This window comes from Neofelis nebulosa, chromosome 13, assembly GCF_028018385.1.
Source record: "Neofelis nebulosa isolate mNeoNeb1 chromosome 13, mNeoNeb1.pri, whole genome shotgun sequence".
Classification (NCBI taxonomy): Eukaryota; Metazoa; Chordata; class Mammalia; order Carnivora; family Felidae; genus Neofelis; species Neofelis nebulosa.
In genome coordinates this window covers 35,552,402-35,569,009 of record NC_080794.1, presented here as the reverse complement: position 1 = coordinate 35,569,009, position 16,608 = coordinate 35,552,402, and the positions used below count along the sequence as shown (strand labels likewise).

Here is a 16,608-nt window from a genome sequence, read left to right as displayed (position 1 = left end):
GTTTTTGGTGGCTGCTGTGATTAAAGCAAGTGCCAGGGAAAAATCGATGTGGAACAGAAAATGAGAGTGGCAGTGTCTGACCTGATTCTAAGGTTTGAGAAGTTGTGCAGTGCCCAACAGGTGCACACGTCCTATTTGTAATTCCTTGTGGCTATTTAAGAATGGGATACAAATATCCTTTTTTCTTCTTATTCATTGTCAATATTTTTTCAAATAGCTCCTAGCTGTTAAGACATAAATACTTATTGTTTGGACCCAACCAGGTAATAAATGGAACTGATGGGTATTCCTTCTGGCCTAGGCGCCCTGAGAAAAAAATGTCTGAGACATTAAATTCTCTGTGAACTGAGAAAGTTTGGGAACTTCTCTGTTAGGGCCTATCACCAACAAGCTGAAACACGATTATGACTTGCGTAAGGTCACCCTGAAGCAAGGAAAACAAAAAAAGTTAAAGAAGTTATTTAAAATTTTGAGTTTGGCGGGGGGGGGGGGGGGGCTAGCTGGCTCAGTCGGTAGAACATGTGACTCTTGATCTGGGGGTTCTAAGTTTGAGCTCCACATTGGGTGTGGAGATTACTTAAGAATAAAATCTAGGAGCACCTGGGTGGCTCAGTCGGTTAAGTGTCCAACTCTTGATTTCTGTTCAGGCCACGATCTCACATTTTGTGGGTTTGAGCCCCACGTTGGGCCCCACGCTGACAGTGCAGTATGGAGCCTGCTTGGGATCTCTCTCCCTCTTTCTCTTTGCCCCTTCCCCGCTTGCTGTCTCTCTGTCTCAAAAATAAATAAACATTAAAAAATAAAATCTTGGGGCACCTGGGTGGCTCCGAAGTCGGTTAAACAGCCAACTTCGGCTCAACTCATGATCTCGTGGTTCATGGGTTCAAGGCTGGAGTTGGTCTCTGTACTGACAGCTCAGAGCCTGGAGCCTGCTTTGGATTCAGTGTCTCTCTCTGTCTCTCCCTGGCTCGTGCTCTCTGTCTCTCTCTCAAAATAAATAAATCTAAAGAAAATGAGATCTAAAATAAAAAGTTGAGTTTATTTCACCTTTAAATCTAAGTAATGCTTGCACATAGTATTATAAAGCAAAAAGTAAAGAAATGCATAAAATGGAGAGCAACAGTCTCTCCCCAACTCTACCCCCAATCTCGCTTCCAGAGGCCATTCCATGTAACAGTTTAAAACAATTTTTTAACTTTATTTTTGAGAGAGAGAGAGAGAGAGAGAGAGAGACAGTGTGAGTCAAGGAGGGACAGAGAGAGAGGGAGACACAGAATCCAAAGCAGGCTCCAGGATCTGAGCTGTCAGCACAGAGCCCGACGTGGGGCTCGAACTTCTGAACCTTGAGACTGTGACCTGAAGCAAAGTCGGACTCTTAACCGACTGAGCCACCCAGGTGTCCCATCATGCAACAGTTTTTAATTTCACTTCTGGTGGTCACCTCCAAAGCTCAAGTGTTTATAGTTCTACGTCACAATTTACTTCCACTTTTAGACAGTCTCTGTCAATGCCTCCGAAGGATGAGAACTTGAGTCTCCATTCTCTTCTCTTTTCCAGCCATTGACTGCATACTTCCGTTTTTATTTCCTCTGCTGATGACCTTGGGAACTTTAAAGAACACACTGCAATCTCTGACTCCCCCAACCCTAGATGTTCCCTCTTGAGTCACGGTTATGTTGGACGAGGATGTGCGCCCTGACCTTTCCCTGGCCCCTCTGCTCCCTACCTCACCTCCCCATTTCTACCTCTGTCCTCCACGCTGCCACTGCCTCCACTCATCACCTTTCTGTTTGGTCCTGTAATCACAGTGAAGTCTTCCTTCTGTCTCTAGGCCGATTTCGAAAACGAAATGCTCTTAAGCAGCATTTATATGATTGCGACTTTGTGAATACTGTTCCCTGCAGAATCGCATGCGTGCTAGCCTCACACTTCCTTTCCTGGGGTCCAGCACCTGCCTCAACAAGTGGATTCTCTTTGTTCTGCAAACGGGTTGTTCAAAATCATTCCAACATTTCACTTGGCTTCACATTTAGAGCACGTCTTTCTTTTACAGCTTCCTCCCACCCCCAAGTTCCTAATCACTGTCGATTCTCGTTAAGTGCAGTCGCTGTGTTCTACAAAGCAGCCGGGAACACTGGATTAGTGAAGAGTGGAGCACTGATCCTAGGGGAAACAGGGTTAGGTGGCCGCGAGCCTCCGGTCACAACTTTTTCATCAACGAATCAACACATCACCTTGTTTTATGTGCGTTTCTGTTTAAAGACGCCTTATATAATACGTATTGTTGATTCACCAACACTGCGCTCACGGGAAATCGCGCCATGACTTAAGCCTGCACGAACCTCATTGGACACATATATTTTCTCCAGAAGGCACATTCCTTCACAGCCTTCTTGTGCTCAGGAACACTAGACAGCGCTTCAGGACTATGCTTGGGGGCCACTTTAAATAGTGGAATCGCCAATGGGAAGCACAAAAATGTGAAAACATGGCACTAGAGAGACCATGGGAAGGGCACTAATTTCCAGCGTGACAGATGAAAGAGGAAACCAGGCCTTGTTAGAACTCAGCAGGGAAAGTGACCGATGGATGGGTGGCTCAAATGTTTTGCCGCCCCGTGCATGTCCTTGAGAGACTGAAATGCATTGATTTGGGGGTTCCAAATAAATATTTTTTTTTTAATTTTTTTTTTTCAACGTGTTTTATTTATTTTTGGGACAGAGAGAGACAGAGCATGAACGGGGGAGGGGCAGAGAGAGAGGGAGACAGAATCGGAAACAGGCTCCAGGCTCCGAGCCATCAGCCCAGAGCCTGACGCGGGGCTCGAGCTCACTGACCGCGAGATCGTGACCTGGCTGAAGTCGGACGCTTAACCGACTGCGCCACCCAGGCGCCCCTCCAAATAAATTTTAACAGGCAGGCAAATTCGCTGATATGGAACCCGTGAATAACGATGATCTATCAGTCGTACTTTCCTTCGTTCTTGTTGACGAAAGGGAAGTGTGGCTTTGCCACAGCCTAAAAATCACCAAGCTTCTTGGTCATTGGTCTTCGCAGGGGCCACTTTCTTCCCAGAGACTTTTATCCTGAAGCCCTTTGACCTCATGCTCCAGTTTGGAATGGTTATTTTACCCAGAGGTCATCCTGGGAATGTCTTCCCTCATGCCTCATCCATGATCCAATCATCCCTCATCCAATGACCTCCTCTTTCTCGACTTTCTCCCTTATATTCTTGGTGTCAGCCTCCTGTAACTCTTTAGGGACAGTACAGAGAAGTAAACTTTGTTTTCTTACGTAAATGAAACTGTCTTTACTGAATGATTTCTGGATTATCCTTGGGTGGGGTATAGTTTTTAGCATCCACATCATTTTGCTTCAATATTTTAAAGCCATTGATCCACTGGTGTTTTCATCCAGTGTTACAGGTAAGTTTGGTGCCCCCCAACTCCCAAGACTTTAGATTTTCTCTTTATGTTCTAATACTCCACAAAGATGTGTCTAGGTGTGAGTCCCCCCCGACCCCATTCACGCTGCTCTGCATTTGGCAATAAGCCTGTTCACTCAATCAGAAGACTTATCTCTTTAATAACTTCAGGAATTTTCTATTACGGATTTGATTATTTCCCCCCATCTCTTTATTTCTCCCACGTGCCCCTTCTCTTACAGGGATGCTTGTGAACCAGGGGTTGGATCTCCTGGGTTGCTCCTCTCTCTTACCCCTTCCCTTCCATTTTTTTCCCCAGTCCTCTTAACATCTAATGTTGGCAATCATATTAATGTCCAACACCTCTTTCTTGTCTCTGATTATTCCTTTTTCATATCATCCTGTTCCTGTATGAAGGTACCATGTCTTCGAGTTTCTCTGAAATTACTTAGGGTGTGTTTGTGTTATCATCTGTTCTTTCGATTATCTCACCCAGCTCATCATCCTATGTGTTCATTATCATCTTTCTCTTTCATGACGGCTTTTCTTAAATGTCTGGTGACTTTTGGTCAGGCCTTGATACTTAAGAATGATAGACAAGGCTAATGATGATAGGCAGATGGAAAAGCTTTCCTCAGCTCTCCTTTGGTAGGCATGGTTCTTGCTTGGGACCTCTGGGTGTGTGCATAGCACGTGTCAGTCAACACCTCACCTGAGCATGTCCAGTCAGGGACTGAGATCCCCCGAAGGCCAGAACGAGAAATTCTAGAAATCCTAGAAATCCTAGAAATTCTAGACCAGCCCTGAGTTGTTCAATTTCTTCAGAGGGGAAGCCTCAGACTGTTAGCTGGGGGAGAAATGGAAGATCACCGGAAGCTCAACTGGGAGAAGGGGAAGGAGAGAGAGGCCAATCCACTTGGCTTTTCCAGAAACAGACCCACAACGACTCCTCACTTCTCACCCTGCCCACCTTCAGTGGAGCTCCCTCTTGCATTTACCCTTATATTATTTTTTATTTGAGAGACAGACAGAGAGAGAGAGAGAGAGCAAGTGGGGGAGGAGGGGCAGAGGGAGAGAGAGAATCTCAAGCAGACTCCATGCTCAGCGTGGTGTGGGGTGCAATCCCACAACTCTGAGATCATGACCTGAGTTGAAATCAAGAGTCAGACCCTCAATTGTCTGAGCCACCCAGGTGCCCCTTGCATTTTACTCTTCTTACTTGTGGCTTCCCCTGTGACATTGTCTGCATATTCCCAGGTACTTCCAGTCTTCCAGAAATCTGTTGAAATCTCCCACTTGCTAATGAGCAACACCACCCCCTTGCCCTTTTGTTGTTAAGTGTTTATTTTCTTTGCAATTCTTTACCGGTATTTCTGTGGGCTCCAAGAGAAGGAAGCCCATATACTCCGTCCATCATGTGGAACTGGAAACAGAAAGTGTCATTTTAATTTAACATCTTCACAAACATCATTTGGGAATTAGCCTCGAAATGAGTATTCTGGTAAGGAGAAAAAGTTCAACTGTGTTATAATTGAGTAATAATGTCATATTGAAAAATTTAGATCACTTTCATCACCAGGTGAGTCATTGGTCTTGAGATAATTGAAGAATATAAAATTTCATATCAAGAGATTATATAAGACCCATTAATATAACAGGATCAAATTCAGTGAGTCTGTATTTGCCCGATTGTAGCATATGGGATTCCTATAAATAATATTTATAATTATACTGTAATCCCAGAAGGGAGGAGAGGAAAGAAAAGAAAAATGCCAAGCATCTGCCCTTATTGAATGAATTGCTTTTGGTGGGAAACAGCAAACTGTACTCAACATACTGACTGCCTCTGTAAAGGACAAAATGGTCTGGTTTCTTCAGACCACTCTTTTCTTTTAATTTAAATAAGTCCTTTCTTAAGCATAAAGAGCTGATAAAGAACATTTTTTTTTTATTTATTTTTGGGACAGAGAGAGACAGAGCATGAACGGGGAAGGGGCAGAGAGAGAGGGAGACACAGAATCGGAAACAGGCTCCAGGCTCCGAGCCATCAGCCCAGAGCCTGACGCGGGGCTCGAACTCACGGACCGCGAGATCGTGACCTGGCTGAAGTCGGACGCTTAACCGACTGCGCCACCCAGGCGCCCCAAGAACATTTTTTTTTTATGCCTCAAGCAACTTCTGGAAATTTTTATTATGTGTCAACTGATGGGGACTATGACAAACCCTAGCCAATCGGCAAGAAGGTCCACTGGAAGCCGCCAGCAGTCTTGATTTAAGTGACCATTTTCCTGCCATCCAGCTTCTGCAAATGCTCACAGGGTGGGCTTGGGTCTCACGCCTGCCTGCGTGCTCCTGGTGGGTGGTGAAATCAGAGGCAGATCCGGGCACCAGCTGCCTCTCCTTTAGTGAGGAGGGACCCCCAGGGGCCGGTGGCAGGGGAGAGGGGAGCCCGAGCCCCGGAAATCAACAAGACTTGGGGTCTCGCTCTTTTTGTTTATGACTCTATCCCTGCACTAACCTTGGCTCCTAGAAGATTCTCCGCAAGTTTCTGCAGAATACATGAATGAAAGAGCGAATTCCCGCGAAAAAGTATACAAATCAAAAGGCTTTCATATATACGTTACTTTAAAACTGGAAATAAGAGGTCTTGTAGCTTTTTAATGATGGAAATGAATTTTTTTTTAACTTCAAATACGGTTTTAAAATTGCTGAAATGTATTCTTTTTTAGGCCCCATGACATTTCTCTAATCTGTAGTATCGTGTGTCAGAATATCTCATATTGTAAATAATTATGAAAAATAAAGTAGACACCACAATGAAGCATCTTCACTCTGTCGGTTCCAAACTATCCTTTGGGAGAATGAAATGAGATGGAATAAAACTGGGCAGGACCTAAGGGAATTCAATACCAATGTATTAATTATATGTAGAAATATATTTTTAAAGGGCATTAAAAAAACCTCTTAGCCTCCCACCTAATAGAATTCTAATATATTTTGGTGTGTTACCCTAAGGACTGTATTAAAATAATAATAGTTTGTTAGTATTATTTTGTGGCTGTGAAAACCATTTTCGGTAATCCCAGCTAAATCACTTGCTCTATTACACTCGCATTTATGAAGTCCAAGGGCAAATATATTATCGCACAAGTTAATACTTTCCAAACCGTTTTCTTCCAAGGCCACCTTTAAGTGAATGAGCATAGTCAATAATTTTATCCTCATATATGTTAAAGCACATTAACAATTTATAATGTAAAGGGCTATAGCAAATGCAATTTCATCAAAATGACACACGGATCAAATTAACTAAATTAACCAACCATGAACGTTAGAACCAAGCGTTAGCCCAATTTATTTAAATTATACTATTGGGTTACAAATCATTCCTTTTAAAAAAAAAAGTCTTTCAAGCCATGTCCTGGAATAATCTAGGGGGAAGCTCAACCACCCGTGCGTTCTTTATAAGCCACAGTCGGAGCGGGTGTGCCCACATCCTTCTAGAAGGGATGGGGAGAGGAGGGCAGAGCAAGCGGGGGGGGGGGGGGCGGGGATAGATATGGCATGGATTTATTGTATAAGCTGTTACTGCAGTACTTGGTGACTTTTTTTTTAATTAAAAACTTTTTTTCTTTAATTTATTTTTGAGAGAGAGAGAGAGAGAGAGAGAGAGAGAGAGAGACAGAGCACAAGCCAGGAAGGGGCAGAGAGAGAGAGAGAGAGAGAGACAGAATCTGAAGCAGGCTCCAGATTCTTGGACCTGGGACCATGAGATCCCTCGAACTCGCGGACCATGAGATCATGACCTGAGCCAGAGTCTGACACTTAACCGACTGAGCCACCCAGACGCCCCAGTACTTGGTGACTTTTTTTTTTTTTTTTTTTCAACGTTTTTTATTTATTTTTGGGACAGAGAGAGACAGAGCATGAACGGGGGAGGGTCAGAGAGAGAGGGAGACACAGAATCAGAAACAGGCTCCGAGCCATCAGCCCAGAGCCCGACGCGGGGCTCGAACTCACAGACCGCAAGATCGTGACCTGGCTGAAGTCGGACGCTTAACCGACTGCGCCACCCAGGCGCCCCAGTACTTGGTGACTTTTAACAGGTTCTGCTGCCTTTGTTGAACATGAGCTCAAGTTTTTGTTTTTGTTTTTTAAAGACAAAGGGACCAAGTTGTTGATATATATTTGGTTTCTTCATTATTGGCCTTCTGCTATTCTCTAATATAATATAAATATATTTGGCCACCTATGGTACTAGTCGGATGAGAAATGAATATAAGCACATGGATGAAAATCAGTTTTGTTCTTGTTGGATCTTAGTAATGCACCCCAGAAGAAAACGTCTTCCTGAATCTATTCAGTCATGGAGAACAAAATAAAAACCAAAACCCTTCGCTGCGTCCAGCTGGGTCTCTTTTGCTCTTGACCGCTGACAAACAGGACCAGTGGGCAGGCTATCCTGTCTCCATAAAATCCCATAGTTTCAAATTAGTCGTGAGGGTGACTGTTAGAGACAGTAGTCCCCTGAGCAGGGAACTGACTTTGTCTAAGCCAAGAGCTTCTCAGGTGAGGGGTGAGGGGACGCAGGAGTTCCCTCTGGGGCTGGGAGTGAGCAAACCAGTACAGACAGCAGGTAGGTTGTGGTCCCTGGTGCCACCTCATCTGCCAGAAGCTCCCGGAGACACCCACTGCTGGGCACATAGGTGGGGCCGGTTGTGGGCTCTTGGGGCAGAGGTAGCTGCCCCGGAACCCCTCTTCCTCCATCCCTCCCCTGCCCGTTCCTCCCTCCCCTGTTTTCCTCACTGTCCGTCCTAAGGTGGTGGCTGCAATGTGGCCACAAGTGGCAGGGGCCTGGGGCTCCAGGTGTAGTGCGGTGTCCTCCCCAGACAGAAGGTATGGCAGACCCCAGCAGGTGTGTGTGTCGGGGGGCAGGGGTTCCAGTGTTGGACTGACCACGTGTGGCCCGTAGCCAAACCCGCTGATTTTTTAACAACCTCCCACCCCCCAACTCCGCCAACTTTGCTAGAAACAAACAAAAAAGAACAACCTTTCAGGAGATCCAATATTTAGAGCAGATGGAGGGAAGGGCAGCTGTCCTGGCTGGAGTGGGGAGGTGCCTGAGAACCTTCGTGGCTGGGTCCCCACATTTTCTGCTTTGGGGCTCTGAGAAACGACAGCCATTACACCTGCTAACTTGTGAGGTCCCTTCCAACCTGAAAGAGGCTTCTGTTCTACGAAGATGCTCAAAATGTCACTCTGTCTGACCCCCCTCTATGAAATCTATAGACCTGGAAAAACCCGGTAGAATTAAGTCACATCCAGGTGATCTTTCCTTTGAAGTGACTATTTCATCACCCATGATAACCACAGAATAGAACAACCGGGCCTGAAAATTCTACCTTGGTTTTTTCCCAAGACTGCCTCTTCTCCACTCGGAGGCAATAACCTATAGAGTTTCCTGAAGCGCGACTCCGGTGTTGGACAGCGCTGTGCTGAAATTCACGAAGATCCGTCAATTTGCAAATCTAGTACTCTGATGGGGGACCCGGTGAACTATCATCGGACCTAAAAGTTTATGTTGTAAATTATAAAAGCTATTGGAACTTACTTTTTCATATTCTACCACCACTGTTTAATTTTAACGGCTTTATTGAGCAGTGAAGGGAGCACAGAGTACAAGTTGCATAATATATGTCATTATTAGTGCCAGGCCTAGTAAACACAGGGCCCGGGTTTTCCAGGATCGGTTTGATTTTACTTTGTGATATTTTTGGCCTGTTGTTATGGAAACGCCCCGTATTTAGGCATCCAACCTATATCATCAGGACCGCCTCTTATATCCAGAAACAACCCCCAAATCTCTGATCAGATTGTGTGTTGCGATTTAGGGTTAAACAATATGGTCGCGGACGCAAATTCTGGAGTCCCGGGATCAGCTGAAGTAAACGTGCCCGGACCGAGGCCAGTGGTCCGGTGCATATTTCCACACACACTTCTGTCAAAGCACGAGAATTCCGACTTGAATTACTTACTCCATTCCACGTCCAAATTGGCAACGCCAGTCAAATAAATCGGGCCAAGGATGATGGATGGTGAGATGGATAAATGAACAGTAAGGCCTTCAGAGAAACCACAAAATTCATCTTATTTAATACGTGGCGACAAGACAGTTTAAAGTATAGGGTGATGTGGCTCCATCGGATCATCTTTATCTTTCACCTGACATAGGCAGGTAACACAGTGATGCAAATAACAAGTTTTAGAATAAGAATCTGCATAATGAGAAGCAACCCCCTTGCTCTCCCGTCACGGAGGTAAGGATGTGGGGCTGTGGCGCGAGGCTGCCTGGGCTGGGGTCCCAAGTCTACCTCCGCCCAGGTGTGGGCACGTCCTCAACCTCTCTTTTCTTTTCTGTAATTTGGGTATAACAATGGTATCTACCTAAAGTGCTGTTGTAAGAATGAAATGAGGTAATGCACATAAAATGTCTGGAACAGTGCCTGGCAGGCAGGAAGGCATTCAATAAACATTAGCAATTGTGACTTATTTCCATGGAAGCAACAGTTTTAGAGAACGATTTTCCTGGGATGCAGGCTGGCACTTCCCCTCTGTTTCAAAAGCAACTTTTGCAACACTATAGCGTTTGATGTCCTGTGTCTACCACGAGGCTTGAACTCGGCAACATCTATTTCCCTCACTGATCTGAAGGGCGGCAATGAAATGTCAGCTCTGGGGAAGCTCCCAGAGCTACCTAATCTACTGAGAACCTTGTGACAGTGACCTTTTATTTTTCCCAAGGCGGGGCACTCTGGGGCCCCTCCTAGTCTTATCCCATATCCCCCCAAAATCCCCTCTGCCAGGGAATTCACAATCATCATGAGGTTAGAATCATAGGATTTCACAAAATCATGATCTAAGACTGAAAGGGACTTGAGCCATCAACTATTTTTAGGGCCCCCTCCTAATTTCAGCCAACGTAAAAGGTGTGGCATGGGAGGAGCTCATGAAACAGCTTGTCCATGACCCCACGGTCTGTGTGAAACCAGACCTAGGACCAGCCCCCTAACCCCCACTTCTGGAACCCTGGTCGGGGGCTGTTTTTCCTACATTGTTACCCTTTGCATAGTGTTATGTACACATTTGACCTTAAATGAGTGTTTGAAGGAAACTAGCCTTAAGTATTTGTTTCAGAAGTATTTTGAGGGTGCCTTTTGTGATTTTTCTGGTGGTGGTGGGGAACGACGTAGCCTCTCAAACACTTATCTTTCCCTCCAACTTAATTCCCAAAATATATCCCAGTGTGCATCCAGCAGAAAACAAATCCTCCATCCTGAAGTTTTCACTACCTTTTTATTTTTTTTATTTTTTAACATTTTTATTTATTTTTGAGACAGAGAGAGACAGAGCATGAACGGGGGGAGGGCCAGAGAGAGAGGGAGACACAGAATCGGAAGCAGGCTCCAGGCTCTGAGCTGTCAGCACAGAGCCTGATGCGGGGCTCGAACTCACGGACCGTGAGATCGTGACCCGAGCGAAGTCGGACGCTCAACCGACCGAGCCACCCAGGCGCCCCTTCACTACCTTTTTAAAATACTACCTGCCAGGGCACCTGGGTGGCTCAGTCAGTTGAGTGTCAGATTTCAGCTCAGGTCATGATCTCAAGGTTCATGGGTTCGAACCCTGTGTCGGGCTCTGTGCTGACAGCTCAGAGCCTGGAGCCTGTTTCAGATTCTGTGTCTCCCTCTCTCTCTGCCCCTCCCCTGTTCGTGCTTTGTCTCTCTCTCAAAGATAAATAAACATAAATTTTTTTTTTTAAGTACTACCTTCCAATACCATAAAATTGTTAGATGTCATACCTCTATTGGCTCATTTCATCTTTCCTTCTAAATCTAATTTAATGGGTGGCTCAGTCATTTGAGCCGCCAACTCTTGATTTCGGCTCAGGTTACGATCCCAGGGTCATGGGATCGAGTCCTGCATTCTGGTTCTACACTAAGCGTGGAGCCTGCTTAAGATTCTCTCCCTCTCCTACTGCCCCTACTCCACTCGTGCTCTCCGAAATTAAAAAAAAAAAAAAAAAAAAAAAAAAAAAGATAGAAATGATAAACTGTTGGTTTAGTTCTCTTTGACCTGAACCTTGGCAGGGCAGGTGGGGACTCAGCCTCGAAAGAGAATTTATGTGACGACAGTCTGGTCAAGCATCCTTCTGCCTGCCTTGGACCCTTTCCCCCTCTCCTCCAATCCTCCTGCAATGTCTGTGAAGCTTGGTCCTCCACCCCCTCCCCCCGCCCCCCGCCCCCACCCCCCCGCCCCCACCCCCACCCCCGTTCCAGCCTAAAATGCTGTTCTCCCTTTAAAAACTGTTGTAACATTTTATTGTGGCTTTTATTACACATTATCAACCACTTGTATCTTAATTGTATTTAGTTATGCAAGTAATATAGAAATCAATTCAAATTGTAAAATTTCAAACGTTGTAACAATGGTTACAGATGGGTATGAATAATTGTATGACTAATCTCTTCCTTGACAATTCCTCCAGTTCTCGTCTCTTCCAGTGGGTGTCTTTACAGCCCTATCTGTTTTTGTATGTATTTCTACTTATGGGAATGTATAGTATTATTATTTTTTTAATAGTCCCATACAGTACGTATTGTTCTGTAATTGCCTTTTTCTTTAATAATATGGTTTGGTGACCTTTCCGTCTCAGCATATATAGACTTACTTCGTTCTTTTGAACTGTTGCCTAATTATCCAGAAGTAAATGTGCCATTATTTAGCCATTCCCTATGATGGCCATTAGGTTGCTTTTACTTTCAAAACTACCAAAACTCTGCACCCTTGTGCCCGCTTCTCTAGGATATATACGAAGAAATGGAATGGTTGGGGTCATAGAATGGGCACATTATTAATTTTAACAGTGCCAAACTGCCCTTCAAATTGGCCATTTCAATTTACACGCCTGTTAGCAGTGCGAGAAAGCCCCCGGTTTCCCACTCAGCTTGCCAAGATTAATTACTTTTTACCTGCACATTTTATCTCCTAGGCTTAGGATGTAAGCTCTCTGAGAGCAGGGCCCATGACTACTCCATATTTGCATTTCTTTCCCCATGCAAAGGTGTTTAATAATTGGTGCCCAATAAATGTTTGTTCAATGATCTCCCACCATAAGTTCTTTGCTCATCTCTGCGCAAAAAAAGCATTTACCGAGGGTGCATCTTTGAGGCTATTTCTTTTTGTTTTTTTTAAGTTAAAAAATATTTTTAAGGTTTTATTTACTTATTTTTGAGAGAGACAGAGTGTGAGGGAGGGGAGGGGAGGGAGGGAGGGAGAGAGAGAGAGAGAGAGAGAGAGAGAGAGAGAGAGAGAGAGAATCCCAAGCAGACTCCATGCTGTTAGCACAGAGCCCAATGTGGGGCTTGAACCCACGAAACTGTGAGATCATGACCTGAGCTGAAACTAAGGGTCAGACACTTGACTGACTGAGCTACCCAGGCACGTTTGAGGCTATTTAAGAATGAAAAACATTTTTTAAAAAGTTGCTCATGGGGTGGGTGCCTGGGTGGTTCAGTGGGTCAAGCATCAGACTCTTCATTTTGGCTCAGGTCATGATCTCACGGTTTGTGAGATTGAGTCCAGCCTCCTGCTCTTGGCTGACATCAGGGAGCCTGCTTGGGATTCTCTCTTTCTCTCTCTCTCTCTCTCTCTCAAAAAAAAAAAAAAAAAAAAAAAAAAAAAAAAAAAAAAAAGTTGGCTGAATTTTTGCTCTCTCTCTCAAAAAAAAAAAAAAAAAAAAAAGTCGGTTGAATTTTTGCACACCCTTCCCCCTAGCCAAGTTACAGATATCTTCCATTTAAAGTTGCCTGCGGAAAACAGGACTCCCTCCTGCTCTGCTTGGCAGGAGGCAGTGAAAACAGACCTGGCTGTCTCAGACAATAGCTGGTAGGATGTCTCACCCACTGGGAAAAGCTACAGAATCCCTGGGAACTAGACAGAAGATGGGATGGGGAGAGAGTAAGGTCAGACTCTTTGGAACATTCTGGATCCAAGGAGCTAAATTCTTTGACAGAGTTTTGAAAGAGAGGAAACCATTAATAATGTCCAAAGCACGTCAATAAATGGATCCAGGCGAGGAAGAAATTGACAGGCTAGCAGAACTGGAGTGCAGAGGTGGGCATATATACATTTTTAAATTTGGATACAGGAAAGGGAGGTTTTAAAGGTGTGAATTACTCGATCCATGATAAACTTTTCCTCCAGGCAGAGCCTATTTTTATTTACATGATAATCTCGGCTACAGCGATTCTAAAAACCATGAGCGTGTTTCCAAATCTTGGCGTTCTCAACACTCATTTGGGAAAAAAAAAAAAAAAAGGAGTTTTCCAAAGGAGTAAGTGATAACGTTCAGTTAAATATGAACGAACTGAGAATTCTGTGTCGCTTAGTTTGTTTCCACAAAGGAACTGGTCCTAAATAAGAAACAACACAAACGGAGGCGCATTTCGCTCTTGATAACGTTTCTGTTTCTCTCACCCATTAACAACTGCGCAGCCCAGGGAGGGGACAGTCGGATTTCGACACAAACACAAATGAGGAAAGTGAGGAAACCAATTTGCTAGGGGGTGCTGACCACCTCCAGGAGAACAGGCCCCTGAGGCCCGGGGATCTAGGCCCGGGCCCCGGGTGGACTCCCCCCTGGCCGAGTAGAGGCTGGAGCGGCACCGCTGTTCACCGGCGCCGCGGGAATGCGGGGACCACCTTTACTGTCCGGGCCGCACCGCCCCAGACACATAGGGACCTGCGCTTTGGTTCCTCGGCCCGCTGCTTCTGGCCTCCTTCACCTCTTCGCCCATCGTGGGACGGTTGCCATTAAACCCCGGCAGTGACCGGGCCGAAATCACGCCCGCGGTGGCTCCGGAGCAATCGGCGACAGGAAACTCCTGGAGAGGGAGGTTCATTTGGCCCTTTGGGGGCTCAATGCCCTTTGGCCATTGTTGGGAGGAACAAAGAGGGCAGGAGCGGAGGGCGCCCCCACGAGGAAAGGCGGGGAAGGACACCCACGGGCGCGATTTAGGCGGCGGGAGAAGCTGGCACCGGGGTGCTCGGAGGCGCAGGCTGCGAGCCGCGGAGGTAGGGCCGGTCCCTCCCGCCGCGCCCCGCACGCGCTTTGCGCGCCGTCTGGCGCCCGCCGCAGCCCTTTCCTTCGTCGCGGCTGCTTTACTTTTGTCCCTTTTTTCCTTTTTATTACCATTATTATTATATATATATATTTTTCCCGCGCAAAGCGGGAAGCCGGGACTGCCCAAGCGGGCGGCGGAGGGGCCGCCATTTCCCGGGGACAGCGCAGCGCGCGGCGGCACCGGGCGCCCCGGAAAGGGAACCGGAGGGGAGTGCCCGGCCCCGAGCCCTCCTCCGCGCCGGCCGGGGGCTCGCGGCGCTCCTGGCGCCCGGCGACCGCGCGGCAGCCCCCGGCCTCGCCCCCGCCGCCCGCGTCCCCGGCCTGACCTTCGGCGGCGCGGCCCGCCCCCGGCCCCCGGCCCCTTCCCTCCGCTCCGCGCCCCCGCGCCCCTTCCATTGTCAGCCCGGAGCGGCCGGCGCCCAGCCCCGCACCCTCGGAGGCCCCCCGAGCGGCCCACCGCCCCGGAGCGGTCCCCTCGGCGGCCGGGCGCCTCCCTCCTCCGCTCCGGCGCCCCGAACTCCGCATCCCGGGAGCCCGCCGCTCCCTCCCTGGCCGGCCTCGCCGCGGCCCGCCGCCGGACCCCGCATCCCGCCGCCTCCTCCCTCCTCGCCCAGGATGCCCCCGCTCCTCGCCGGCCGCTGCAATTTTACCGCTTCTTTAGCACCCCCCCCCAGCCCCCGCCTTTATTTCCCGAGGAAGCAAGTTGGGCAGCTTGATTTATGAATTCTTCTCTCTTTCTTTTGCGGGGAGGGTCGGCTATCGGGGTGCGCCGGCAGGGGCCGGGCGGCGGGAGAGGCAGGGGTTCTCTCCGGCCCCTGCACTGCCCCCGCGGCGCGTTTTGTTTCCAGACCCCGGAGCCCCCTGAACAATAATGCCATCGCCATGGCGGGCTCACCTGGTGCTGCGCCGCCTGCTCCGGGCGCCCGGTGCCCTCGGCGCGCCGCTCCCGGGGCGCAGGTTCGGCCCGCGCGGCGCCGGTGCCGGGCAGGACTCTTTGCCTTTCTTTGGGTTCTATCGGTGCTTGTCAATGGCGGCAAGCGGCAGTTCTCCGGGCCGCGGATAGTAGCGGGGGGAGGAGGAGGAGGGAGAAGGGATTGCTCCTTCTCCACATAACCACCTCTAGGAGGAGTCGCTCAGCCTCATCCCCCGCCAGCCCAGGCTCCGCGACGGGTCCGGGGCTTTCGGTGGGGCTTGATGAGCTATTGTCCTTCAGGAGCATTAATGATGAAACCGCGCGGCCTCCGCGTCGCCCGCGGATCTGCTGCATGCGCTGAGGGCCACTTGCTACGATGAGGCTTTCCCCAGGGCTGGGGACCGAAGCACTACGGTCACGATCCGGAGTCTCCCGTTTGCGGAATCCACCTTTGGTGGAAGAAGGCGGCGTGGGCGTTCATCGGGCAGTTCTGGGGAGAGTCTTGGAAGGTGAAAGCCGAAAATGCCACCTTCCATGCTCTCTCCTGTCCTCAGATAATGACAAATACTGTACATTAACGTTCGTGTGTACCACTGGGGCTGTAGCAGAGGGTAGCCACAGCCACAAGAACTGAGAACGTGTATCCATGCCTGTTGGCTTTTTATAAATTAAGACCAATTTAGATTCCAGCGTTGCATAATATTTGGAGTAGCAGATGTATGTTTTGGAGGGTAGGACTGTGTGCCTGGACATCCTTTTTAATTCGGTTGCTTGGTAGTGTGTTAATTTGTAATATCCCAGCAGCTATTGATTAGCACGAGGCTATTGTCTTAAGGACCAAATGTTATTAGTTTCTAGAAAATGCATTTTTATGGGGATGGGGTGGACAATATTAGTGTGATAATGGATTAGTAGTTGCTCTGTTCTACTGGAAGCCAGGGCTGTCCTTTGTAACTGGAGACGTTGGTCAGGACTCCGTGGTTGGGGGTGAATCAAAGCCATGTGTTTATTTCATGGGGAAATGTTCACTTGCTACGGGTCATCCATGCTTTCTCTGATTTCTCCCTGATGAGGCAAAGGGTTGTGAGA

The 16,608-nt window shown here is 47.7% G+C and overlaps 1 protein-coding gene across 1 annotated transcript in view; it reads right to left on the bottom strand.

Annotated features, from left to right (window-relative positions):
* The window catches only part of LOC131492784 (core histone macro-H2A.2), a 59,041-nt gene extending 42,927 nt beyond the window's left edge, over nt 1-16,114 (bottom strand). Inside the window, exon 1 of the mRNA XM_058696578.1 lies at nt 15,502-16,114. The gene's annotated coding sequence lies outside the window, so the exon portion shown is untranslated. The remainder of the gene's footprint in view (nt 1-15,501) is intronic.
* Between the last annotated feature and the right edge of the window lie 494 nt (nt 16,115-16,608).